The 26,868-nt window shown below is 35.7% G+C and overlaps 1 protein-coding gene across 1 annotated transcript in view; it reads right to left on the minus strand.

Moving 5' to 3' along the window:
* Nucleotides 1–26,868, minus strand: part of CNTNAP2 (contactin associated protein 2) — a gene marked incomplete at its 5' end in the record, with an annotated part of 1,047,398 nt that overhangs the window by 430,156 nt on the left and 590,374 nt on the right. The window lies entirely within an intron of this gene.

Raw genomic sequence — 26,868 nt, forward strand, 5'->3', positions numbered from 1 at the left:
CCCCAGTGGCTCCGTGAAATGCTGAAGACCTCGGGACACGACAAGGCGACGTCCTCTCAGAAGGTCTCTGGGTCACAGGGTCCGAGTCTTTCTCAGGCCTCCGTGTCAGCTCCCACGGCACAGCGGGTCAAAAGGCGTCTGCAGGCCCCACAGTTGGCGCGCCAATCTGTTGCTTCGCGTATCTGTCTCTCAGGTCAGCTCAGCGTCCGGCTGGACCACCCTGCTAGCTCTGATACGCCCCAACAGTACCTTCGCGTGGGTTTTTGGCTCCGCAGCCCCTTTGCCTTAGCTGTCTCGGCCGTGGTTAGAAAGAGGGGACACTCCAGGCTCAGGAAGAAAAGGTTTTATTCGGGTAACTCAGGGGGAAGTCCCTGGTTCCAGGCCTGTGCCTCTGGGGAGTGACCCTGGGCCTCGGTTACAGGGGGTTTTTGTTCCCCCAAATCTCAGGGGTGGACACCAGTTACAGAGACCAATCACACAAAACCAGGTGGGTAAGGTCAAAATGCAATACACAACATTAACAAATCAGGTGGGTTTGGGATGTGGCCCTGGGAGGCTCACCAATCCCTGTCAGACACCTCTCCTGAAGGTCTGGGGTCTGGGGGGTGGTGGACATGTGGGGGAGAAGTACAATGGGATGGGGGAAAACACAATAGGACGATCGAAACCCAGGGCAGAGGATTAGAGTTGCCTTGGCAACTCTTATCAACCTCTGATAAGCACATTCCAAGACAGTAGCTTTACCTGGCTAGGGTTAAAGTCCAATTTACATCAAACCTACAACTAAGAAACTTATGATACTATTCCAGCACCCCCACATTTAGGTATGCTGACTTACATTTCTATACAAAATAACCTATTTTGTCCTTGAACTCTAAATGTCTCAACAGTCACTTATAGGAATGTACTACAAGGCTAATAAACAAGTGAAAGACCAGGCTAGTGTGTATTCAAAACAAAATATTAAGTTCCAACAAACCTTACTACTGCATGAGAAATGCAGGCATGTTAACCTTGTCTAAATCCAAAATAAATACAAGTGAACCTGATGTATTTTATATGAAGTGCTTTTAACCCGTCAGACAGATATTTAAGTTTTGTTCTTTGCCTAGAATTTCAGAATTCATATAAAAAGACAGAATAAAGTTGACTTCTGGTAAGGAAAGAGAGAGTTTTAAGGAGAAAGAAAAGAGAAGTTAAAGGAAAGGAAGTGTATGCCTTTTCCAAGAAAAGCAGAAAAGCAGAAAAGCACAGTGTCCTCTTAGCTATGGTTATATTACAGGATACATGGATTTTTAAAATGCCTCTGGCATGGCATCTATCCAGAAATGTAAAAAAAAATTGCAACATAAATGACTAGGCTCCTTTCAGACATTCATTTTCAAACAGCTTTCTGAATCAGAGATGAAAAAAAAAAAAAAAATCATTGCCAAGAAACCCAGATCCCACACAGAGAGATTTGGCTAACGAGTCCTTATATCCAGAGATACATGGTATCACAGTTGGGGTAAAAACACACAGCTTATGAAACTTTGCGGTGGAAAGTGATTTAAACAGGCAATTTAAAAAAAATTAGCATTGATCCTTAATGTTATGTGCGTTCTTATGTCAGTGGCCAGTATGAAAGACTCGGTTAGCACATGAAGAAGCCTTAACAGGCACAAGACTGGCCAGAGCAACACAGAGTAACCAGCAATTCCCATGGAAACAAGCGACTGGGATATCTAGGAACTCATGTACTTAGTTATATATTTACTTGCTTTTGTCACCCTTGGTGGAAGGGCTTATTGGCGTTTCAAAACTATTTCAAAACTAAATGTTTTGTTGCCATATCAAATATCTAAAAAAACCCAGCTAGCTATGGCTGAATACTTGTGTGATAACATCTAAACACTTTATTACACAGAATTTAGCCATACTTTTATCTGTTATAAATTAATTGTTTGAAGTGCATGCTGCTGTATTTCTTTCTTTCTTTTCAGAAAAAAAAAAAAAAAAAAAAAAAAAAAAAAAAAAAAAAAAAAAAAGGTACTAATTTCCTCCATCAAGCATGCTTTTGGAGGTAACTGCAAATATTTACACATACAGAAGCAATTCAGTTTCTATGAGGAAACTGCCTCACTGGTCTAAATTATATTTTTGTACCCCACTTTTATATGTAAAATACAAAGGAGAAAAGTATGATTTCTCCAAAATGAAATGTAAGGCAGAATTTTGCAATATGAGGAAAACAATTTCTAAATACACCAAATAAAAATTTGCTCATTCTTCATTACCAGGCTTTTTTTCCATTAGGAAGTATACATGTGCATATGTTTTCTACTCACTCAGATTTATTTTAAAGCTGGGAATCCAACTATTTTATTTTGCCTTCAAAATACACATTGAGAAACATTTTTAAGTGCAGAGAACTGCATACATCAAAGTGTTTCTGTTCAGTCTGCATCCACTGGCTTTCCTATGCAGCAAAACTGGGAAAGGAAGCTGACATGAGAATATGTATGGGGCTTGCTTTTTTATGATTCTAGGAGCAGAGGGAGACATCAATCAGAGCACAGCAGTAGTAAGAGAGGGTTTTTTTACAGATGAATATTTTGCATCTGGTATCCAAAGCTAATAGCTGTCTCCAGTGCTGTGACAGATGCAGGACTTTAAAAACATGGACACTGAAAAGAATTAAATAGACATTTGCGGTGTGTTAGAAGGTTCCAAAAGAATGAATGTGCCTCTCCTTCTAGTGCTAAGCTTGTCTGAGTGCAAGGCAGGTACGTCAGGTAAATAGGTCTGACAGACATCCTTCCCTAGAAATCCTCCAAGGACATTTTAAAGTGCTTGTTTGTGTGAGAAACCATCAAAACTACAGTGAGGAGGTTCAAAGAGATGGCCTTCCTCTGGAGTCACCAAAGCATATCCAAAGGCACAAAGCTAATCTAGACTGCAATTACTGCTATAAATAAGTCAGCTCCTCTAACAGTAGCAGCCAAACTACAACAATATAAAAGTCAGGTGCTTTTAGCAGTAAGCCCCCACATCTGCCTTTTCCCCTTACATAAACAAGCAAGTGCTTAGACTATGCTGGGCCAGTTCCCCAGTCTCACTACCTGCTGGGTAGCTCATCTGCTGCTTTGCTAAAACTGAAGAGGCGACATCTTGTAGCACAAAAGCTGGGCAAAATATGTGTATCAATCCAGACCCCATGGAGCTGCTGGCTAGTGCTTTGCCATGTAGTGTGAAAACAGGTTTTCTGCTTTTTTCTTTATGATTCCCCTGTAGTATTTTTTTCCTAAAGTAAGACATGTGGAGCTGAATGTGAGATGGAAGGATAAAAAGAAAACAGCTTGGTCTTTTTTCAGACAATGTATATATATGCCCTGGAAATTATGGTACAGGATGCTGTGTGGGTAAAAAAAAAAAAAAAAAAAGTGACTATATAAATGTCAAATTTACACTTAACTCTTTAACTCTTGCCTGTAATCCTGAAATCCTGATGAAGACCACCCACTTAGAAGAAGTATGGAGGCAGATAGTAAACAAGATACTAGTAAAAACACTACAGAAATTCTGGAACATCCATATTCAGTCCAATCTAATTATTTTATTCCTGGAGGCCATACACTTCACAGATGAACAGAAAAGCTCAAAAAGATGACAGACCCCAGAGTACAGGCACACTGCTACACCACACTGAACATCCAAGGCCAGCTGGGGAGACAGAACTGAGGTTCTACAGGACCACATGCTGATGAAGTAGAGAATAAAAACTGTGATACCTGGATAATGGTTACATATTGCTATCATTATTTGATTTTGCCTGGAAAAACAGCCCTGGAGGAATACCAGGACTACAGTCCCTGTCTTTATATAGCATGACTTTCACAACAGCTGTTCTCTTGGAACAGTGCATTCTCTCTCCACCTTCTGTATTTCCATAAGTATACAAAACTCACAGTGTTGGATATGCTACTTATTTAGACAAAATTATATTTTTAGCACTTGGAGTTGGCCCCATTTCCTATTTATTTGGAACTTTCTCACTCGTGTAAATGCCATGTGCCAGACAGTGTGATCAAGACCTTTCTCTTTCATTCATATGTTTTAAGTAGAGTCTGTCACATGCAATTCAGGTTATGAAATACTTGGCATCCTTAAATCTGTTGACAATAGTGGCAATATTAGCTATTCCTACAAAGCATAAGCCATGGGGTTATGTTTATTTTTTTCTTGTCAGACCTTTTTCTCAGTCATGTGAAACAGTTTTATCTGGCATTTTCAATGTACCAGAAATGAACCATGACAAATTCACTCTTTAGAAGAAGGAAATAATGGTCCACTGAAGTCTTACAGAAGAGAACTGTAAGCACATTTAAAATCTTATCAAACTCAAATAATTTTAAAACACCCTGAAAATATGCATTTTTGCTCTTCATTTTAGAATGAAAAACAAAGACAGCTCATACAATGGTTTGGACTAATAGACTGCCTCTGAGAAGGACATACTAGATCATTCCTGATTATGTGCACATCCCTTTCACATCATTTCCAGTAAGCCCACAGAACAGAAGTATTTGGCTTTTGTCCACTGAAATTTTTTACATAGGCAAGATGGTATATACCATCTTGGTATTCCCATCCCAAACTCCCTTCTTTGGCAGTGTTTAGCTGTGCAATGCCACCTCTCCATACACCCCTCCTGACCTTCAGAAAGTTGCTGACTAGAGAATTCCTGAGTCATTAGTGCTGTCTATTTTTTTAATAGCTCTCAGTGGGAATAAAAGGAAAAAAAAAATACAATTGCTTTTTTGGTCACATTTTATCATCCCCAGCATTTCATGGCGTGGAGTGCCAGAGCTGGACTATAGAACATACAAATTGTCACTTCCCTTTCTAAGTTTTGAGGCAAAAACCTGGTATCTCATGTGGTGTCTCCTACTTTTTGTACCAAAAGAAAATGCAACCAATTCATTTTTACCCTGACACTTCAGATTTTAAAGGTATCTATGGTATCAGTCACATTTTCCAGCTTTAGTCCATTTTTATTTCTCCTTGTGCAGAAAATATCTCATGACTCTGGTCATGTCATCTTCTGTTTTGAAGATATAGATATTCTACAGATTTATGTATTGATGTTCTCTAATTTGTTGTGTGTGCTTTTCCTGAATAATCATGTCAAATACCTTTTTAATCACAGAATTTTTATTTGGCATTTTCTACTGTAACATTAAGAACTAAATCCTAGATGGCAAGTCAGCTTACATCCCACAAATACATCAAATACATTTTCATTGATTTTTGCGCATAATTCAAAATTTTCTTCTGCATCAAATTTTATCTGTGTTTCATCACAAAATGATTTGCACTGGAAGGCACCTTAGAGGCAATGTAGTTCCAGCCCTCTGACATGCGCAGGGACACCTTCCACTAGACCAGGTTGCCCAAAAACCCATCCAGCCTGGTCTTGAACACTTTCAAGGACGGCATATCCACAATGTCTCTGAGCAACCTTTTCGAGTGTCTCAATGCATGCCTCACAGTAATTTTTTTTTTTCCTAATATCTAATATAAATTTACTCTTCTTCAACTTAAATCCATTTCCACTTGCCCTATCTCTCTATGGCCTTGTAAAAGGCTCCTCTCCAGCTTTCTTGTAGGCTCCCTTTAGCTACTGGAAGGTGACCATAAGGTCTCCCCAGAGCCTTCTCTTCTCCAAGCTGAACTGCAAATCTTTGTTATTTCATCAGTCTTTTAAAATCCTTTTGAAACTCTTCATCGTTAGTTTTAGAACAACTTCACTACCTAGAACATAACAGTACTAAAAGCATAATTCATGGTCTTGTTATTCACTCAATTGGTCAATAAGTTTTTTTTAGGAAACATAAAAGTTCTCAGTACAGAGTTCTGCTGTGACTACAGTAGTAATCTCCTCCCACCATAGCAATGACCACATGTTCCTACCATGTCTCTCCTGCTACCTGCACAAGGCAGATTCGTTAGTACTGACTGCCCTGTAATCAATGATGGCAGCATTTGAAGCAGCCAGTTGTGACACATACTAAACCATGTACTCTGCTGTGTATATCAGAACACAGCAGAGGTGGGTAGTATCCTGTTAGATATTAAATACTATTCCTGTTAGAAATAACAAAATAAAAGGTGTTTCTTAACAGCAAATTCAGAGAGGAATAAAAATAAAGAGGAATAAATAAGGAGGACCCAGATTGGGAGAACCCAGATTAACACCTGCAGATATTATCAGAGATCACCTTGTCCCTAGAAAATTGAAAAATAAAGTATAACCAGCATGACTGGGAAAGTCAAAAAGCCCAACACAAAGTGTCATGATGAAGATTTTACTGCATAGTCAGAAAATGAAAAATGTGTATTCATGTAGTCTGTAGAGCCTTCAGCTAGGCCACCTAATGCATAATCCTTCTAGTACCTATAGAGTTGAGACTATTTTGTTGTTCTTGGGTATAATTAGAGGTCTTGAATAAGTAAGAAATGGTACTGGCATTCTATTCCTGCATCTTGTCATGTATTTATTACAATTCTTACACAGAATGAAGGGACAGTGGAGAGTGGGAGAATAGAGAACAGAAGGGGTTCTTTTCCTGTTTGTTTAGCCTGCCGCTTGGGATTAGCAGAGATGATGACTGCCAGCTGTGGTTTTTCTTTTGCTGCTATGTTCAGAGCTAAATTGGGTATTTTTGCATAGAAAATTTCCACAGGAAGCATATGTTGTGCTAAATGTTTTGAGCATTTCTATCCCTGGATGTATATTGTCACTCCCAGGTACGAGTGATATCATTTAGCACCTTGTGATGTTAGAAAGGATGATACACAAGGCAATAAAGGTGATAGACTAAAATGAAACTAAGACAGTGCAATTCACAAAACTTTATACAGGACTGCATCTGTTGTCATGAAAAGCTACTAAATGCATTAACTAAAAGATCTTCGTCTTCGAAGTTTTTGCAAAGTGAAGGTGCAATTTCCACTTGGTTCCTTCTTGTTTTCAATTTTAAAAAGTTCTATTGTTCCAATTCTGACAACCAAGAATATCATCATGTAAGTTGAGTTAACACACTCTCTTACATTACATTTTAGGCCTATCCAGGTTTGTAAGGGGCAAGATGTTTCATATATAAAATTCAATAGGTTAATTTACCCTGGACTATAGGAGTATCTTTATTTAAACTCCTGTTTGCGTATGTCCACAAACAAGACTTCTCTAAGGAAGACTACTGTCTCAGTGAAATTCACAGGTATTGTTGAGTTGCATCTCATTCTACCCAGCAAAATCAGGGAAAGAATATATAATAATCATCCATCTTCAGTGAAAAGGATCTTTGTTATGGAGATCCAGAATCCCAGAAATCAAACAGACCTAGTGTTGTTCTTTTAATGAAAGGTTTTAGTGAAAACTAGCTAGGTAAACCTGGTTTAAGGTTTAGTACAAATGCTCCATATGGCTGAATATGCCAAAGATGTTTTGGAGTTTAACCCTCTAAAAGCATAATAACAGATAATCAAAGTAACAAAGCAACCAAATCAGAGCTGTTAAGATCATTTTTCTGTCTGCTCTGGTGTCACAGAGTACTTGCTCTTGAAATCTCTAGATTTTTAAGTATGACTTTCTTCAGCCATTGAATGAGTAAGGGAAAATTTGTAACATGATACCATTGCAAAACATGTAACTTTAGCCACCATATTTTTAGCTGTGGTGGTACACTTTTTCTTTTTAAAATCAGTGTAACATTATCCCATCTGTGAGACACCTGAGTCCAGTTGGAATGTTTCTTTTTTTACCAACGGTACTCCAAAAACTGAGCAAAACAGTCAATGTCCTGTTAAGTACTGTAATGAAAATGTCAAAATACATTGAAAAACAAAGGTGGAAAGTTATCATGACTGCTGAAAACTCACTTGTAACCATGTAGGTTACAAGAAAGTGCACTCCGGAAATAAGAATCTGTAAATGTATTTCCTTCATGCAAATCAGAGTAATGAAGGTAAACTTCATGTATGCACAAGTAACTATAGCTATTTTCTTAATCTAACTCTCAAATAACGCTAACACAGATTGACCATTTTCATGTCACCAACCAGATGCTACTTGAGTTTATTCCTGATACAAAGTAATAGTCTTCAGTAAAAATAAACGTTCATTTGAGACTTTGTCTTTACTAGTCTGTGACAAACCACAGACATTTTTAAGAACTTTTCATTAAATTTCTAAATGAAAAAATGTGAAGATAAATCAGCAGCATCTCTATTCATTTCAGAGATGATACAAACATATTTTCCATATATATAAACATATTGTCTACAAGCTTCCTTCCACTAAAAACTGAAAACTGCTAATGGAAATCTAAAATATACAAAAGAAACAGCTCTTGAGGAAAAGGTTTTTAAAACATGTAAAGGACCTGTAGTGGCAGATATACGTGGGTGGACAATATATATTCCTGAAATCCAATTTTAAATGCATTTGATTGGTCTAATTTGACAGGACAGCCATAGCCTAAGATCCATCTGATCCAGAAAAACCAGGAGGAAAGAAAACCAAAGAGCTATTTCAATTATGAGATCAGAGTTACATAACCTAAGAGCTTTATGCTTTCTTTGTACCTCCTATATCACTCCCAAAGTTTTTCACAAATTCCCCTTCATGTTCAACTACTTAATACAATTTAAAGCAAATCAAAATTATCACAAAAAAAAAAAAAAAAAAAAAAAAAAAAAAGGCATTAGAAACATAAGAATTCCACTTACAGAGAAAGTGGAGTAATGGTAATGTAGAGCAGTAATATTACTAGATTGTTTGTTCTGCATAATTCATCAGAACTATCCCAAGTTGGTGGTGGTTCAGAAAGTTTCTGCTGCTGCCACCCATGTCCTGTCTAATTCAACCATCTACTACTTAAACATATGGGTGCCTAGTAACGTATTGAGCAAAATTATAGCGAAACTGGGACTTCAGAGAACTTAAACCTAAACTTGTTGAGAATATCTCTGCCCATCTGCCATACAGTTTACACTGATGCAGCCTAAGTGTGGGGCTCAAAAGGGCACTCCATCTCTTTCCTTACAGGTCAGAGACTGGAGCTGCACTTCTGCCACTTCATCAGTCCCAGAGAAGAGGATGGTGAAAAGAAAGATCCTGAAACTACGATGAGTGAGGGCAAGTGATAGGTCAAGGAGAAAGTGGGCACACACAATGATGAAAGGAGCAACTCTTTTTTCCTATTATTTGCTGTAAGGATCATATGGAGTTTCTATTTGATCCTTCCAAGAATTTGTGGAAGATTACAAAAGGCATGCCAGTGACAACCAAAACCAACATTCCCTTCACAGCATGAAAATATTTTGCTGCATTCCTCTATGTTTTATTTTCAAGACTCTCTGTTACATGACATGAAGCATCATTTGTGTGAGGTGTCTCCATGTAGTCCTGGTTTTGCTGCCTGGCAAACAGTGATTCAAGAATACCAAATTGCCTGTGTCAAATTGTGCAGCTGACACGAGTGCAAATTGTGGTGCCAAAAGATATGGCCTTTTGTGGGAGTAGAGCTGAGATCCAAGAAACAAGGCACAGATTCCTGGTAGCCAAACAGATCTAGCACAGGCTGAGAAATCTGCATTCATTTTAGCAATACAGGCTGCAGGCACATCTGGGAAAGAACCATTGCTGTGCTCATAAATATGCTTCTTTGCAGAACATAATCCAATTTTAAAGGTTTTCAATGCTACTGCTTGACATTTAGACTTTTTCCCACAAGAGACATGTAGCTGAGATGATTTTCCATATCTCTTTGGTCTATTAAAAAGAAAGGCTAATATTTATGAGCTAAAGAAACATTAGACCAAGGTCCCAGCTGAGGTCTAACAGAAGATAGAAATACATTAACCCCTTCACAAAAAAAAAAAAAAAAGAAATCTTTTCATAACTATGACTAAAAACGCCCTTTTGCATGACTAACCTTTAAGCCAGGAGAGATATGACAAGCACCTTTACTGACAATATATTCTCAATGATTTCAAATGAAGTAAATACTCTGGAACAGGATGATAAGAGCCTGAGGCTTGGTTTATGTTATTGTTAGCTACCCATAGGGAGCACCTCTTTCACATACGGTCACAGCCCAGGGAATCTGATCTGTTCCTGGAGTTTTAAATAATATATTTCTTTTCTTCAAAGAACAATTTTACCATATTGAAACAGTCTTCTGTCAGAACACCAGGATGTTTTGTCAAGAAACATGAACATAAAATCAATTAAACATAATGCAAAGGGTTATTTAAATTAATCAAATCCAAGCTAAGCTGGTAACATACTTAGGAATAATTCCTTTTATTAATCAAATATATTTTAAATTTCTTGGGCCATCCCCATCATATTCAGACTTAAGTGAGAAGCCTAATTCTTCATATCTCCTTTTTGCAGCGCTAACTTCTGAGAGGTGTAGGATAGAGAAGGAAAACCAAACATTTTAGGACTGCAGTTGTGAAAATGTTGCATCAACCTTAAACCAAGAAACTGCCGAGCACACTCAGCAAAAAGCAATGATAAATTTAGTATTTCAGAGCACTGTACTCCCAAAATATGGATAAAAGACAACGTTGGCAACACTTTTGTGAAGTCCTAATGTCTGGTCTTTTCCTGATTTGTATCTCGAGATTATCTTTTTTCAAGAAAATTAACTGGAAAAGTTAAAAAATGAGCTAATGCTTTCAACAGAGCACACAGGAAAAAGAATTAAGCTCAAAAAGAAAATCGGGAACAGAGAAAAGAGTAAAATGCAAGCTCAAAAATCATATCGTGCACTTAAACAGCCGCAAGGGTCTTTTTTTACATGATTTATTGAATATTACACTGGAGTTTTTCTCCCTTATTTTATTAAGAAGTTGAGCACTCATTCATCTTCCCTGCACTATTTAATAATGTGAGAATGAACTGTCTCATCTTCACTAATATCCCAACTTTTATTTCATCACCCATTTTCTTCAGGGCCAGAAGAACTTTTCCTGATTCAGTTTACTAGGGCCACAGACTAGTTTTACTCCATGCTGACTGAGCAAGAAATCAATGGATGATTCATTTGCATCTCAATGAACCACCTAATTAGCTGCTTCTAAAAATGAAATCAGTTAATTGCATAAAATCTTTTCAGTAAGATTAAATGATAGCAAATCCACCTTGCCAAGAAAATTCTTTATTTTGACCACAGATCACTGCTCTCTTTATTCCAAATGTATTTTCTATTATGTAGCTATTGCTCATCTACTGGAGACATGCATGTGAAGGCCATGTAAGCATGGTTGTTTATTGTGTGCACAATCAAAGATTCCAAGCAGGCAGGTCAAGGGATTTCAATGGACATACACTTACGTGTCTCAGCCCTATTACATGAGGATGATGAATTTAGAGTAGCTTTTCAGCAATTTATAAAACAGGTCTTATTTTTCTGACTATTAAGGATTGTATGAACTGTGTAATGCAAAACGAAGTTGTCTGTGGAAGACAGGAAAGAATAAACTGGCAAAAGCCTCTTCTGACCAAGTCAGAAGAGTGGTATCAAGAACAATACCAAAGTTATTAACTTTGATGACTTTGCCTTCTGTCCAGTCAAGCTATAACATAATATTTGCACAGAATGTGAAAAGCCCATGAACACAGATGAATAACTGGTAGGATGAAAAGTGATAAATCTCTGAAAACAGAAGCAGTTTCCTTCACCCTGAGAGAAGGCTGCATCTCTGTGAGGATATGATTTAAGGCAAACAAAGAAAAGAAACATTCATGTAATGTGTTTCTTTACTAAGGTTTTTAAGTCCTTCCTTTATGTCCAAAATCTTTTATTTACCTGAAAAAACCCTACATGCTGTAATTTATAACCCACTAGTCTTACCTCCAAAGAGAAAGTTTCAAGAACCCAAATTCTATCAGATCTAATAAAATCTACTGTGGCTAAGGGAGGAATTAGAGAGCCACACGCTCTAACACTCCTCTAAGTAAAAATTAAAGTATGAAAATGGATACCTAGAGGTATACACTCAGAAAGATAATAACAGTCAGCCGTCATTCTGATATTGAACTAATAAGATCCGTTCTGTGAAAATTTTGGCAATTCATTTACAGAAGGAACATCTTAATTTTAATTGAAATTTACTGACAATTTTATTAATGTATAGAATATATATTCTAGAGGATATGTACTCCTATGACATGCAGAGGAAAATAAACTTTAACAACAGCAACATTCCACATTAAGATAAAAGCTCAGCACACGCAGCACAGCTTAGTTCCTTTTTCTATGGCATCCTTGTCAACCAAAAATACCTGATGTATTTTTATTGTCACCTCTAGGGAGTATCATCCTTACGTTTGACCTTTTGTTGGTGTCACATTTCTTTCTGCCAGATCACTGTATTCCTGGGACAAAGTTAAGGAAAACAAGAGTTGGAAAGAGAAAATCCGGATTTATTAAGATTACCCATCAGCAAAAGACTGTTTTCTGCACAGACAACATTTTTCCTATGTGCGAAATCTCTAGCTCTCTTCTTTTTCTGTTTGTTGAGCCTGTATTTGCCTTAATGTTAAAAAACTTCTGTGGTACATATGTGTGCAGTACAGAAATTATTTCTGAGGTCTTCAGAATTCTCTAGAATTTATTAGAGAAATAGCCCCTATTGTAGGTGTAATTCAGCCATTAAAGAGTGCAATTAGCCATCATGACTCATCAGTCTTAGTCCATTTGTTTGGAAGTACAATAAAAATAGACACAGGGAGGAACTACTCCATTTAGATTCTAAGCAATACCTGTGTTTTCCAATACACTTCCCACAGGATTTTTCACTATAGTGAAGTTAGTAAAATCCCTGCTAGTGTCAAAGTGGTCAACGGTAGTTAAATCTTTCAGGGATCTTTCCTAAGTGGAGCTATAACACATTTTCAGAAGTAAAAAGTCAGCCTGGATTGAAAAGTATTTCTACATAAAGACATAGAGAGGATGACATGGATTGAAATTACATGGAAAGTACACATTGAAGGAAACATGGGGGAAAAAAAAAAAACACCCAAACAAGATAGATGAGAGAAGTTAATTCAGGAAGTTTGGTGACAAGACCCTGTTCGCACTGACTAGTTACTCTTTCTCATCTAATTCTCATGCAGTCTTCTCTGATTCTCATGACAAATGTGTAAACTTTTAATTCTGGGTCATCATTAGCATTAGTTCTTCTGACCCATACACCAAAATGTAATTTAATATACCGGTGAGGCAGTGTGTGCATTGGTATGCTTGCCTGAAAAGGAAGTTATTTTGTCTTCATCCAAACAGAAAGGAATAATTCAGTAATATATTTTACATTTTAAATTTAATTAATATTGACATATGACACGCCTGGAAATTTCTGTACTCGTGATTATAAGTATAAAGTTTCTGTTCATTTTAAAACAAAGAGATGCTGACACTACAGTGTGGACGTAAGTTTTAGTGCCAGAAGTAATATGCTATCAGCACATACCCAACCAGTCTCTGAGAACTTTATGTTTTCATTTAGCTTTCTTAGAGATGAGAAAACATGATAAACCTATCAGAGCTACCATCCCTCACCCTTGCTTGGCAGCCTGGGTGATAGAGCCTGCTTCACATTCCGACACAAGACAAATTAGAGTGCACTGTGCTCAGGCTTCATGCTCTCTTCTTGCCAAGGAAGTAATTCATCTCTTCACGCTGATTGAGCGATACTGAGGAGTGTGTTGGGAAACAGAGGAGGAGGATGGAGTCGAAAATCATGGGGAGGGAAAGCAAGAAGAACAGCAGGAAGGATTCTGACTAAGGAATTGACTAAAGAATTCAGTGCCTCATAACCAGCCCCAGGTAAAAAAAGCATGATAATATGTAGAGGCAGAATATGAGGTAAAGACATATTCTCAGAAATGCATTTCCATTAATTAAAAATTTAATAAACTTCTAGAAACAGATTAATTCAGATAATGAAGGGGAAGAAATTTAAAGATGTAGGTTTATAAGCACACACTATCCAGAATTATACCTAAGTAAGAAAAAGGTGTCTGAATTGCTTGAAAAATTAGTCTGGGAAAGGATGCATCTATCTCTTTGTTACTCAAACCATACTATAGACAGCCGCCAAATGAGTAAAGGTATGGCACCATGACCAAGTACTTTGGACACCACCTCTGATTTCACTAGAAATTATGAACAAATTACCATTGACAGCTTTGATTATCTTATCTACCCCCAAAAGCCATGCATCCATACTATTCTTTGTCATCTATATTCCAGATGTGCACAAACATTCTGTACTAGCATCTGCAGAGGTCAACTTCCTTCTCATATCGCAAAATATTTTGAGACACTTTTCCTTCAGCTTTTAAGATAGACTGAAACACAGACTGATTAAGAATTGAAATAATTTTTATCCTTCAGATTTCAAGTCTCACGTAAGGTATCAATCTCATTTAAAGGAAATGCAAATACATAGTATGCAATTAAAAAAAATAATAAAAGCAAACTGGCCCTCTAATCACTCCTTAAAAAATGTATTATCCTGGCATTAGAATGAAGTTAAAGGACAGTGGAAAGTGGTGTTCATCCCCTCAATCATACTGCTCCTCTAAACACAGAATTTACTCGTGCTGACCTGGTAAGACAATACATAAAAAGCTATCATTTATTTCCACAGCATTTATTCTGTTTTATAATCTAGATAGTGTTCTGACACTAAAACTAAGCATTTTTCAGTAAGCTTTAAGTAATTTAATGAAATTTCTATTATGTTGCAAGAGTGAGCATTTTAAGACTGTCAGTTTTCATATAATCAAAAGTGATGTTTTTAGTATGACATGTTTATTTTCTTCCCCCAAATATTACTTCATCATGTATCTCTCATATTTTGGCAATGATTCTATGAAATTTGGCAGCATCAGTACATCATCAAGCCTCACAGTAAAATAAAGGTGCACCCCTTGGCAACTGCTAAGGTTAAATATGTTTCATTACTGAGATACACAATACAGCACATTTGAGGTCTTTCATGGCTGTTACTACCACCATCAATCAATTTGCAAACAAGGTCTTGAGATATGCAAATATATAACTCCATGACACAAAACCCCTTAGAAAAAATACATGCTTTGTTTTTCTTAAAGTTTATCTGCCTTTATACATTGTGAAATGCGGATGAAATACTGAAGTAGATTCTGTTTACAACTGCTATTTAAAGAGAAAGAGGAAAGCTCAGGAAATTATAAAATACCTAATGTCTATTATTTTATTCTTTATAGTTAAAAAAATTACCCTTTTCTTAAGTTTAAAACAAAGCTGCCCTTGTCTATTAGTAAAACAAAAAGCTATTCTATTTTATATTTATCTAAAATTATTTCAGTCTTGAACACAGCATCCTTTTTATATTATTAGATATTTTATTAATACAAATCTCTTTCTATAATCTCTATACTACTTGTCAAAATCATATTAATAAGCAAGAAGATTCAGACACATTACTCTTTCAAGAATATTAATTTCAGTGCATCTTCAAAGCACATTCCTGGATTTGTCATCTTTATCCCTTGTGCATAAGATGATTAATTTTTAATAACACCAGTATCAATAACAATAACTGAAAATTTGATTTGCATTGTGTCATAAATCTAAACTGACTCACAAATACCCTTTAAAGAAGTCTAGTAATAAGTCTCTCAGATTGTAATTTATTTAAGTGGAACTCTAAGTAATTTATCAGAAGACACATATGCAACAACTGCTTTCCTTGGAGAAAAAAAAATCAGCAAATTATTCAAATAGGAGATGATGAAATTCTTGAACTTAGTCATTATATTAATTAATTCTGAATTTATCAGTAAATAAATGAGTGACTTCTTTTCATTTCACAAACTGAGCTTATAGTGACAATAACAAGTTCATTGTGTTTTAGTTTCATCTGTAAGTCACATTGCATTGTCCTTTACACGTCTGGGTCTTTTTCTGTAATTAACTCATCTCTAACTCATCTGGAAATCAAATTATGGTTTTTCATACCACACACATACTCATATATATACACACACGTGTACGTATATGTATGTATATATGTACATTTGTACATATATGTGTACATATGTATATATAATTTGCAATCCATGATCTTGGGAAAGCACATAAGCCTTCTAAAACAGGCCAAGAAACATTAAATGTCATTCTAAATCTAACAAACAAAACTAATATTTCAAGCAGTATGCTTTTCCGTAAAACTTGTCCTTTTTTATGCAGTATTACTTTTACAAAAGCTCAAATTTCAAAATTGATGAAAGAACATAAACCATTTTCAGTAAAAACTGGGGCTTCAAATGAACTTTTAATAACTATTTTTAGTAATAAATAATTAGGACTTGAATATTCAAGAATAAGTAATACATTAGTACTGGGAATAGAGCCAATTGTATTGTCCACAGTCAATTTTTAATTAGCCACCCTCAAATTAGTACTTTTAATGTAATTTTGTAGGTTGCTGAACTGAACAGTAGACATTAAATAGCTTGCTAAGGGTCACACAGAGCCATGCTGCAATATATTGAACCCTCTCCAAATCTCTAGCTTCATTTCCACTGGGATACATTTTTAAGAAAATAAGAGAGAAATCCACATTTGTCTCTCAATTTTTAATTTAGGCAAGAAAATAAGTTTTCAGAAAAGTCAAATAAACACTTATTATCAACTAAGATAAGAATAAGTTTTTCACCAGAGATAAAAAAATACAAAGTGATTCCACTATGTTAAAGAAGTATGTTAGAAAGTTTGAATTTTAATGATGGAAAATAATAATTTAAAAATTATAAATGGTGCTTCACTGTAACACAACATATCGAAGAGTAGTAGGGTGCATTAAATGGAGAACAAAAATTTTGACTGAAGCAGAAAACTAAAATACCATCATAAAGTTCATGCAGGCTAACCCATTCAACTCGGGGGGGTCTGACAGTGGGACACAGGAAAAGGGAATGGAATACATGCAGGCTACTCTTTTCAAAATTGTTTATATTTTTTTTCTTTACAATATATATTTTTAGTGTAAACCCTACACATATAACAATATAATTCCTAATTAATTTTACTTTTGAATGGTCCATACTCTTTGTAGAATTCCTCTTTTATTTTTATTATAAGCAAAGGATTCTGAAAAATCTTAAGCTGATGAAAATAAAATACTTCTATTTATTTCACTAAGCAAGAACTTGCAAGCTTCTGAGATGTTGAAAGTTAATGAAACTGCAGATCAATAGGATTAGAAATGTGAGTCCCAATCATTGTGATCTGTAGAGCAGTAAACTCTAAGGCTGTTTCTGAAACTGCTAATAATCAGATTCTTCCTGCCCTTGCATCTCCTGAAACAGCAAGACAGAAAATGGATTGAATTTTTTAAATGACACTAGTTTCAGAACAGTTTCATGAAAAATTATGGATAAGGAAGAATGTCCTGTGTGTCACATTCCAAGGAATAAAAAAGACATAGAATGAAACAAATTTCCTTAAGAATGCTTTCTGAATGTTGGTATCACCCTCTTCAAACAATTACCTTCTTTTTCAGCTCAGTAAAATCTGAGTTAGTTCTGAAATTCTATCAGAGTGCATACACATTTGTTCTTGACTGTGAAAACAAATCTAAAAGGAGAAATACAAAGACTTGGATAGCTGCCTCGTGTAATGATGTGCTGAGAATACATGCATTACTCAGACTCTTTCTCAAATACATTCAACAAAAGAATAAAGTGTAATGTACAGTAACTGCTAATGTATTTGCAATAGCAGTACTATAAAGATATTAGAATCATGGCAAACCTTTTTGACCCAATTAAAGAAAGTTTTACTGCAAAATTTCCATGGAGATCCTTGGTTGCAGTACTTTTTTGCTTTCTCAATCAAATGTGACTTTTGAAAATCTGTCTTTATTAATTTTAAATTACCGGGTCATTCAGATGCCACAATATTAATTAAACAAGGTATGTATGCAAACCAAATCAATTTTTTGAGTGTCAGCTACAGTGCCTGAATATAACTCTGAAAGTCATCAGTGAAAAGCTAAAAAGACCTTGTACGTGGCATAATCGAGTATGTACTTGCTTACTACAGGTCCAAGCATGGAACAGAGACAAATAAAAAACTCTTCAAATTTCACATGCTTGCATGACATTCAGGATTTTTTTTTTCCTGCAGATGGATTGTACCAACAATGCATTTTGTGTCTTTGTTTGAATGTCAAAATGCTGAAGCACTAAATAAAATTAGTTCTGTTGAACACATTTTTAATGAGTGCACATGTATGCACATGTGGTAGTGCCATTTTATAGAACCATCCCCAGTGGTTGACAGCACATTTCAAAAGCAATTTTTCATTTAAAAAGTATTCCACATCACAAAGTGATAGATGGATAAGATTTTTTTATATTTCTGGCCACTAACATGAGCTATGACTATAGTCTTTTTGCTAATATTTTTGTAGGATTCTTGAAAAGATCACTCACTGCATTTATAAAGACCTGTCCTATTTGACTTTTGTTGAGATCATAAATGCAATAAAATCTCTTTTAAAATGAAATAGGAATATATAACTGAGAAAAAGAGCCCCACTATTCTTTGTAAGATTTAAGCTTCATTTATTATTCCAGTTGTATAATTCCCCAGTTACCTTTCTTCAACCACATCAAGATATGCAGTATTCTGTCTTTGTGCTATCTCAAGATTTTTCATCAAGCACCTACAAAATAACTGAGTCACTACCAGCATAAGCACTGCTTACTCACTCCATGATTTTTAAGACACTCAAAAAACAGAAAGCTCTTCCTTTCCAGTTGTGTTTTCCCCTGTACTTCAACCAAGTTCTTAATAAGAGGCAATAGAAACTGTGCAATCAAAAAAAAAAAATAAAAAAAAAAAAAACCAAACAAACAAACAAAAAAAAACCACAAAAAACCTTAAAAACTCACTAGGGGACAAAACTTGCAAAGACAATGAGTATAAATAAGAAAGTATAAAAAACACAAGAGGGTCAGACTTTGTGCAACCTATTCCTATAAATGAAAATTATGGGAATATGGGATCAGAATATCTTGTTTCAAAATTCTACTCCAGTTAATTATGATGTAAGTGAAACCACAAAAGGCCTAATTAGTTACAAAAAAAAAAAACCCAAACATTTACTCTGAAGGTCCACAGAAAGCTTCAAACTTACAGAATCAAAAATAAAAATCAGTTTTCAAAAAACTAACTAAAAAATGCCAAGTAAGTACAGAAAGTGTTTTGGGAAGTCTGGTCAGTAAAAATAATAAAAATTAGGTGTGAGAAGCTGATGAAGCATTTTCAAGCACCACTAAATCTTGCTTCTTTTTCAGGCACCATCTACTTGGAAAAAGATTCACAAGGAAATATCCTCAGTGCCCTCTAGAGAGTTTTTTTGTTGTTATGGATTAAAGCAAAATACTTCCTACACAAATACAAAAATATCATGCACATTGCTATCCATAGCACCACTATTTGATTTTTTATTGATAAATAGAAGTTTGCTTACTAAAGAATTTTTAGTCATTGTACATTACTAGCCACAGTATCTAATCTTGGACAAGATCAAATGATAAGAATGCAGGTCTCATTCCAGAGGCAGAAAGTCTGTAAAATCACTCCTCAGGATCATCTGAGTTATGCATACATTTTGTATGATGGGCAATGAACTCAAAGAAACTAAGAGTATTCTTTATTTCCATGGAAACAGATCTAGTTTCTCTTTTCTCCAGTTTGTATTATAACCTTGTCAGTGACCATCACCCCTCAGAAATCTCGTATTTCTTCATTCAAAACCACAGGATTTTTTCTAACATCTGCATGGTTAATATTTATGCTAATTCTTCTATCTCAGAGAAATTTCTCTGCCTCAAAGAAAAAAGAACCAAAAACAAAACAGCCCCCAGCCAAAAAAAAAAAAAAAAAAAAAAAAAAAAAAAAAAAAATAAATAAATAAAAAAAAAGGATTGTGGCTACTCAGTGAATAAGCTGAATGGCAATGTCTTTGACTAGACTTAATAACCCAAAATGGTCTAGCAATTTGCTGGTTAACCACCAATTCCCTCCTAAAGGTATCATCAATATTAAATATTCAGCACTGCACCATCAAATCTTCTCCACCCCAAGTTAAACTTAAAGCAGACATACTTTGACACTTACAAGGTAATTTAATGCAAACTGGGAAGTAAGCCAGTTGCCATCAGCGATCCACACTGGAGACTTGTGCATCTCCTACTTGTTACTTCCTGCTGCAAAGCTCTATAGAGGTAAGTTCAGTGCTTAGCTGATAAGTGAAAAACAAGTCTTTAAACCTACTCTCTCAGCCTCATGGTTCCGTTTTGTCAATTTATGCAGATAAATCAGCTCTACGCCACTGACTGTGAGATTCAATAAAGTTCTTTCTTTGGTAGATATAAGCCTTCAAAATTTGCTTCATGATTTAAAAAAGCATCACTAATAAGTGTTCTTGTTAGAGCTGTAGTCTGCCACTTTTATATGATGAAATTTGTTGTCTTCAGTAGAAGGTGATAACAACCTGGGACTGTAGGCATGCAAGGATTTAATTGGCAGCCCTAGACACAAAGGGATACCTGCAGCTTGCCTATATAGTAGAAGCAGCAGAGAGTAATTATAATTGGAGCTCCAATCAGGTTTCATGTATGTGACAGAATTTACAATCAGCACTGAGAACCATTCCCCACTCAGACCATACAAGTCAGACAGGCCTTTTTCTAAATTACATATTTTTGTTCTGTCTCCCAATTTCACAAACACTACTTTTGGTGATATCTGGTTTTCTTTCTTCTATTATGCATTTATGACTCATTAAATCAGATTTCCAAAGTTATTCATGTTCACAATTATCTAGATAAGTATATTTCTCTGAAAAGTGAGTCAGTTGTTTGACTATCATCAGAATCAATGGCATTTAGGCAACTTTGTGCCTAAGGTTGTTTACAATGTTAACAGGTGCTCATTTACATATTTAAAACATTGAACTATGACTGAAAATTTGTCTTCTATTTAGAGGTGTGGTAGAAAAAAGGGAGGAGGCCACTAAGATAATCAGAGGGATTGGCCACTCTTGTATGAGAAAATGCTTAGAGAACTAGATTTTTTAGTTTGGAAATAGAAGGCTTAGAGGTGACCTAATTGTGGCTTTCTGGTACCTGAATGGAGCCTACAAGGAATATGGAGGGGGATCCTTTACAAGGACAAGGAGAAATGGCTTCAAACTGAAAGAGAGGAGGTTTAGTTGGCTATTAGGAAGAATTTCCTTTCTAAATGAGTGAGGGTGGTGAGACACTGGAACAAGTTGCCCAGAGAAGCTGTGGACGCCCTGTCCCTGGAAGTGTTTAAGGCCAGGTTGGATGGGGCTGAGCAGTCTGGTCTAGTGGAACATGCCACTGCCCAGGACAGAGAGGCTGGAACTACATTGATCTTCCCTTCCAATCCAGGCCATTCTATGATCCTGTGATTTTAAAAAGGAAAAATCTCAGATTTTCCAATGGAAAATCCACTGAGGAGAATCAGTAAGTCACTCGCCAAAGAAAGGAAAGCCTCTGACAACAGTATGGGTTGTTGATGACACCAGGAATTTACCTTTTCTCATTTCTATTTTTTCTTCCCTGTGTATATGTGTTGAATTGTGGCTGTGGGCAATAAGCACATACATATACTTAGAAGCCCATCCAGGATACCCTTGAGAAATAAAGTTGGTAGAAGTGTTATTCCAGTATTAATTAGCATTCTCCCCTAGTTTGATTATTTTCACACAACAGAAAAGCATATGTGTTTATTTTTCACATCACTATTCAACACACACAGAGAGACATATTTGTGGTTGCTAATGCCATCAATAGACTACATTGTTTTTAGTGTTCTAAAACCATAGAGCTCTAATCAGTATTGACTAGTGATCAGTACTAGTTAAAATTCCTACCAACTTTCACTGCTTCTTGAAATGCCTCCCCTTTCCCTCTTTTTGGTACTTTTTTCACTTATTGGTACCAAAACCCTTGTGGCTTGACCTAATCAAGCTAATAAAGGAGGGCCATATAAAATACAAGGTATAATTTTCACTTTTGAGTGTGTCTCTAATAGCTTTATTCTGGATCTTCAACAGAAATTTCCTTCTTCAAAAGTGTTTCCTTTAGAAGAAGTGTGGATAATTTTTACAAGTCCTTTTTCTTTCTGTCTGGAGTCAAGATCTATACTAGGTAGGGAACTTACTCTATTTTTATTTGAATTTTCTGGAACATCCAGAGACTGGAACAATTTGCTTCAGACTAAGACTCGGGCAACAGTATGGCTATTATACTTAGTGAAAAAGGAAATAAATAGTACACTCACAGAGTTAGAGATAATTGAGTCTCCATAAAGTCAATTTACTCCTTCCCCTGTCCAGGTTTACTTTCTACGGCACATATTCTTTCTCATTCTTTGTTCTTTCTTGGTTTTAAATGTCCATGGGAGTAAAGAAAATGTATTGAAAATTTGATGTTCTCTTTTCTGCTGCACACAAACATTTGCTTTAGTGCTTCCAAAAAAATAAAGTAAAAGAGATTAAGTTCCTATGCTTTTTTTTTTGAGAAACTTCTAGATATATGTTCTATGGCTAACATCTTCAGCTTAACAAGAGATTTATGTTGTAACAAGGAGAGCACTTTTCAAGACTTCATCCATTTATATTTCAATGGATAGACATTTCTCATATTTAATAGGCCTTTGCTCAAAAGCTGAAGTTATTCCAGGAAGACTCATGTCCCCATACATACATTCCTAAACTGCCATTACCATGCATTTCATCTTTTATTTGTTTGCACATTGTACCAGCTTTCTGCCTGCACCTGTTTTTCCTCAGGATATCAATCTATCTTGAGTATTTCTACTTGTACTGTTGTATAAAATGTGTTGGTGGATTGGCATATTATAACAGCACTGACATTACTGAAAATTAATCACAGAAAGTCACCAGTATTTTACTTGGTCTCATTTGTCTAACCTTCAAATTATCTGAATGAAATAAACAAAACTTCAAACATGATGAAAAAAGCATAAATCTCAAAGATTTAATGGGAAATGATCATTGCCCTTTAATTCTGTCAGTTGTATAAAAGGAATGTGAATTCAGTCATGTTTCCTCACTCATAGTACAAGAGGGCTGATGAAATAATAAAGAATTTCAATCATGTACTAAATACGGGAGAGAGGTCTATAATTGCCTGCCATACAATTTTTTCTTTTACTTGCTACAAAAGCGCTTCCTTTCTTTGCTTATGTTCATAATTTTTGCACATCTGCATTCTTTGCTTGTGTATTGACTCACAAATATTTCAGATTTAACAAGGTATGAGGACTGTTAAAATATATGACCCATTCCCCTTCTTTTATTTCCATTTAATGTGTTCACCATTATTTTGTAGGTCTGACTTGGGATAATACCTGAAGATGAGTGTTAAAGACACAGGAAAATCACATTATAATCCTGAGTTACTTGGAATTTCTTCTGTGTTCTCTTTATGGATTTGTATTTGAGTTTATACTAGAGTTATGGTCATGAAAGATTCCAAAACACATTCATCACTCTTTCCACAAGAAATGCAAATTGGAGCATCCTGTCTTGTGGTCATATATCCAAAAGAAAACCTAAACCCCCACAAACAACAAATGGACAGCAAAACTGAAGTCCTGGCATACTAAAAATCTTCAGAAAAGACCAGCAAACATACAAATACAACCAAACATAATTTTTACTTTATTTATATATGAGAAATTTCATATTTGTAAGAATGAAGTCAGCAGGGATTTTTTCTTATTTTTTTAGGTAATAGATGAATTGCCATTAGCTGGGTCTCATTTATTTGTCATGACACCTAAAACCTGAACTTTGGTTTTGCTAAACAAATTTGAATTGGAAGTACAGAAACACCCCTGCCCTCCACACCCCCAGCCCCCCAAAAAACAAAAAAGGTGACTCCTTTCTGTCTGATAATACTTGCAATTATGATACTTCAGATGCTTTTTAAATGCCAGTGACACTACCATGTCACTAGCCATGACTATAACAGCTGCTAATGAAAACAATCCACACAATTGTAACAATGGATAACTGGATAATGGATAAGAAGAGCCCAGGAAATGTGAAAGTCAGGAAGATATTTTTTCTCCTAAAATTCCCTCCTCTTTCCATCACCTCTGGTTTTTTGGACTTTCAGACCAACACAACTTTTCAAAATGAATTCTACTCCAGAAAAAAGACTTCACATATTTTGCAGAGAAAAGAAGGACTTTCCATACACCTGAGACCGATGTCCCATAGGAAACTTACTGCATATTCCCTTCATCTTTGCTTGTCAGGAAAAGCAGCACAGAGTGGATTTACTGATGCTCACAGCGTATCTTTGATCTCAATGAAAAATTAGCACTCATACTAAAACCTCTCCCTTCCTTGAGCCAGTGAAAAGGAGAGGAAAAGTAGGCACAATTAAAAAGAAATGCCATAGAAACAAGTCAAAATTATGTCTCTAATCAAATATTTCCTATGGACATCAGGCAGGTATTAGGTGGCTGGTGAAAACTTAGGATGCTTCACAAAAGCCCTTTATCTCCAACAGTGCAAATGAGGTTAATGGACTCATTTTCACTCTGTGATTCACTTGCTCTGTTCTGTTTCTTTGTTTTATGCAGATAATTGGAAACAACAAAGAAACATCATTCTCTAGAGCTTAGTAGGGAAGGGAAGATCACTTCTTTCCAAAACCACAAATTCAAAAGAAGAATAAGAAGGAAAATAAAACCAGTGGGCAGAAAATAGTTATACAGAAGGGTAATAGGCAATTAGCACCTACCCTCCCACATTCACACAACCTACAGAAATGGCTTATTTTACATAGCTTCCCCTAACTCTTTTTGTTTGAATAAAGCATCACTACTGTCTGTCCCTTGGGAAGAACTCAGTACTGCTGGGAGATGGCACTGGAGAGGAACAAGGCAAGGGGAAAAAAAAGACATTAACAGTACTGAACATAATATTCTCTGACAGAGAAATAATACTCTTATGATTTACATACAGTTTTTCAAAACTAGAAAAGTTCTATGAGCAGAAGTCACAAAATATTCTGATTTCTACATCTCCCTTATTCAAATGTTACTGTGTGTGTTGTAAAAATCTGGCTCTGCTGGTCAATGACAACATTTTTTAGAAAATATTGTACTGCAGTGTTGAAATGCAGCTTCTAAATCTTTTCTTCAGCAAAGACAATAACATTGCCCATAGTATACATTTTGTTGTATTGACACCAGGAAACAGAAAAATAAAGTGGCTCACTTATTTTGAAATCAGAGAAAGGGAAGGTTTGGAGAACAAAACCCTTGCATACATACAGTAGCTTCTTCAAAGATGAAATCGCATCAAAGAGTGTTCAGAGCATGCTAAAAATGCTGCACAACCTCTCCAAACACAAATTCAATGGACTGAGCTTTCTCAGCATTTTGAAAGGTCAAGAAATATAGCAGTGGGATTGGATGAATATTGTAACACAGCTATTTTTAAATCTCATCATTTAACTTCTGCATCTGTTATATATATTTCATAATACGAAGGTTTAACAGTGTAAATATCTGTAACTAGATTTGTCAAACAACTCTAGATTAATTTTCACAATGAAAATATATCAACACCAACGAATTGATAATTAATTCTGCTGGCCATCTAGCATTGTGCAGATGGCTATTGCCCTCTGAATTCAAGAAGCTCACTTCCTAACCAACTACAACTTTGCTGTATTTGCAGCAAAGAAGTGTTTGATGCTTTCTTATCTGCACTTATTCCTAAGGAATCTAATGAAAATATCTTTGATGATCAGCTGGCCCAATTGTTTGAGGTTCCCCACATTTTCCTTCTCTTCATCCTCTTCTTGCAAATGTTATTTATTAAAAGCCATGACTTGGAGTGCTTCTAAAGACAAGCAAGGAGGAACATGTACATTTGGATGGAATAGAACAAAAATACCTTTGCCTTATAAGATGCAGCTCATGAATATAGAGGTTAGGTTTCTAACATGCATCCAAAAGACTGCCTTTAAGTTTCAGTCTTTAACATATTATATCTATATCTATATATATATCATACATTTATATAGCAATATTCATGTGGGAACATAATATTATAAATGGGTTCTAGAAATCAGGCCTCCTCAGATTCACAGCTTCTAGCAGTTAATGTGAGTAAGTATAGCATTGCAAGTGCAGATTTTGAAATCAACTTGGGACATGAAGGTTAGGACACCACTGTTCTTTTCACCTGCCTTTAGAAGACTTTTCAGAGGATGAAAGGTACTAAGGAAAAACAAACACCCCATAGTTTGTGTAACAGGACCATGTATTTGCATGAACAGATGTGGGATGAGACTTGAGGGAATTCATGATTGACTTCCATATCCCACTAGAACAATATCTGCATGCATGCTTGTTTTTTATGGAAAAATGGTGGAATTTTAAAGTACAGGTCAGCAATCACAAATCAAACAGATTTCATAGTCCAACTGAAATGACAACAAATCAACCTGACTTTTGACCAAGAAAGGGTATAAAAAGTACCTGGAGGAGATAGACAATCTATCCCCCGAGGACAAAGAAACAGAGGCAAAAGACATTTCAGAAGCAACCAGTCCATCAATCTCTCTCTAGAAATATAATAGTGATCTGGGGATTTTACCTATCAAAATTGACAGAATTTAACACTTGATGTATTATGTACAGCATTTCTCCTCATTGTCTCCTATGTGTG

The sequence above is a fragment of the Zosterops lateralis genome, assembly GCF_965231275.1.
Source record: "Zosterops lateralis genome assembly, chromosome: 1".
NCBI classification, from domain to species: domain Eukaryota; kingdom Metazoa; phylum Chordata; class Aves; order Passeriformes; family Zosteropidae; genus Zosterops; species Zosterops lateralis.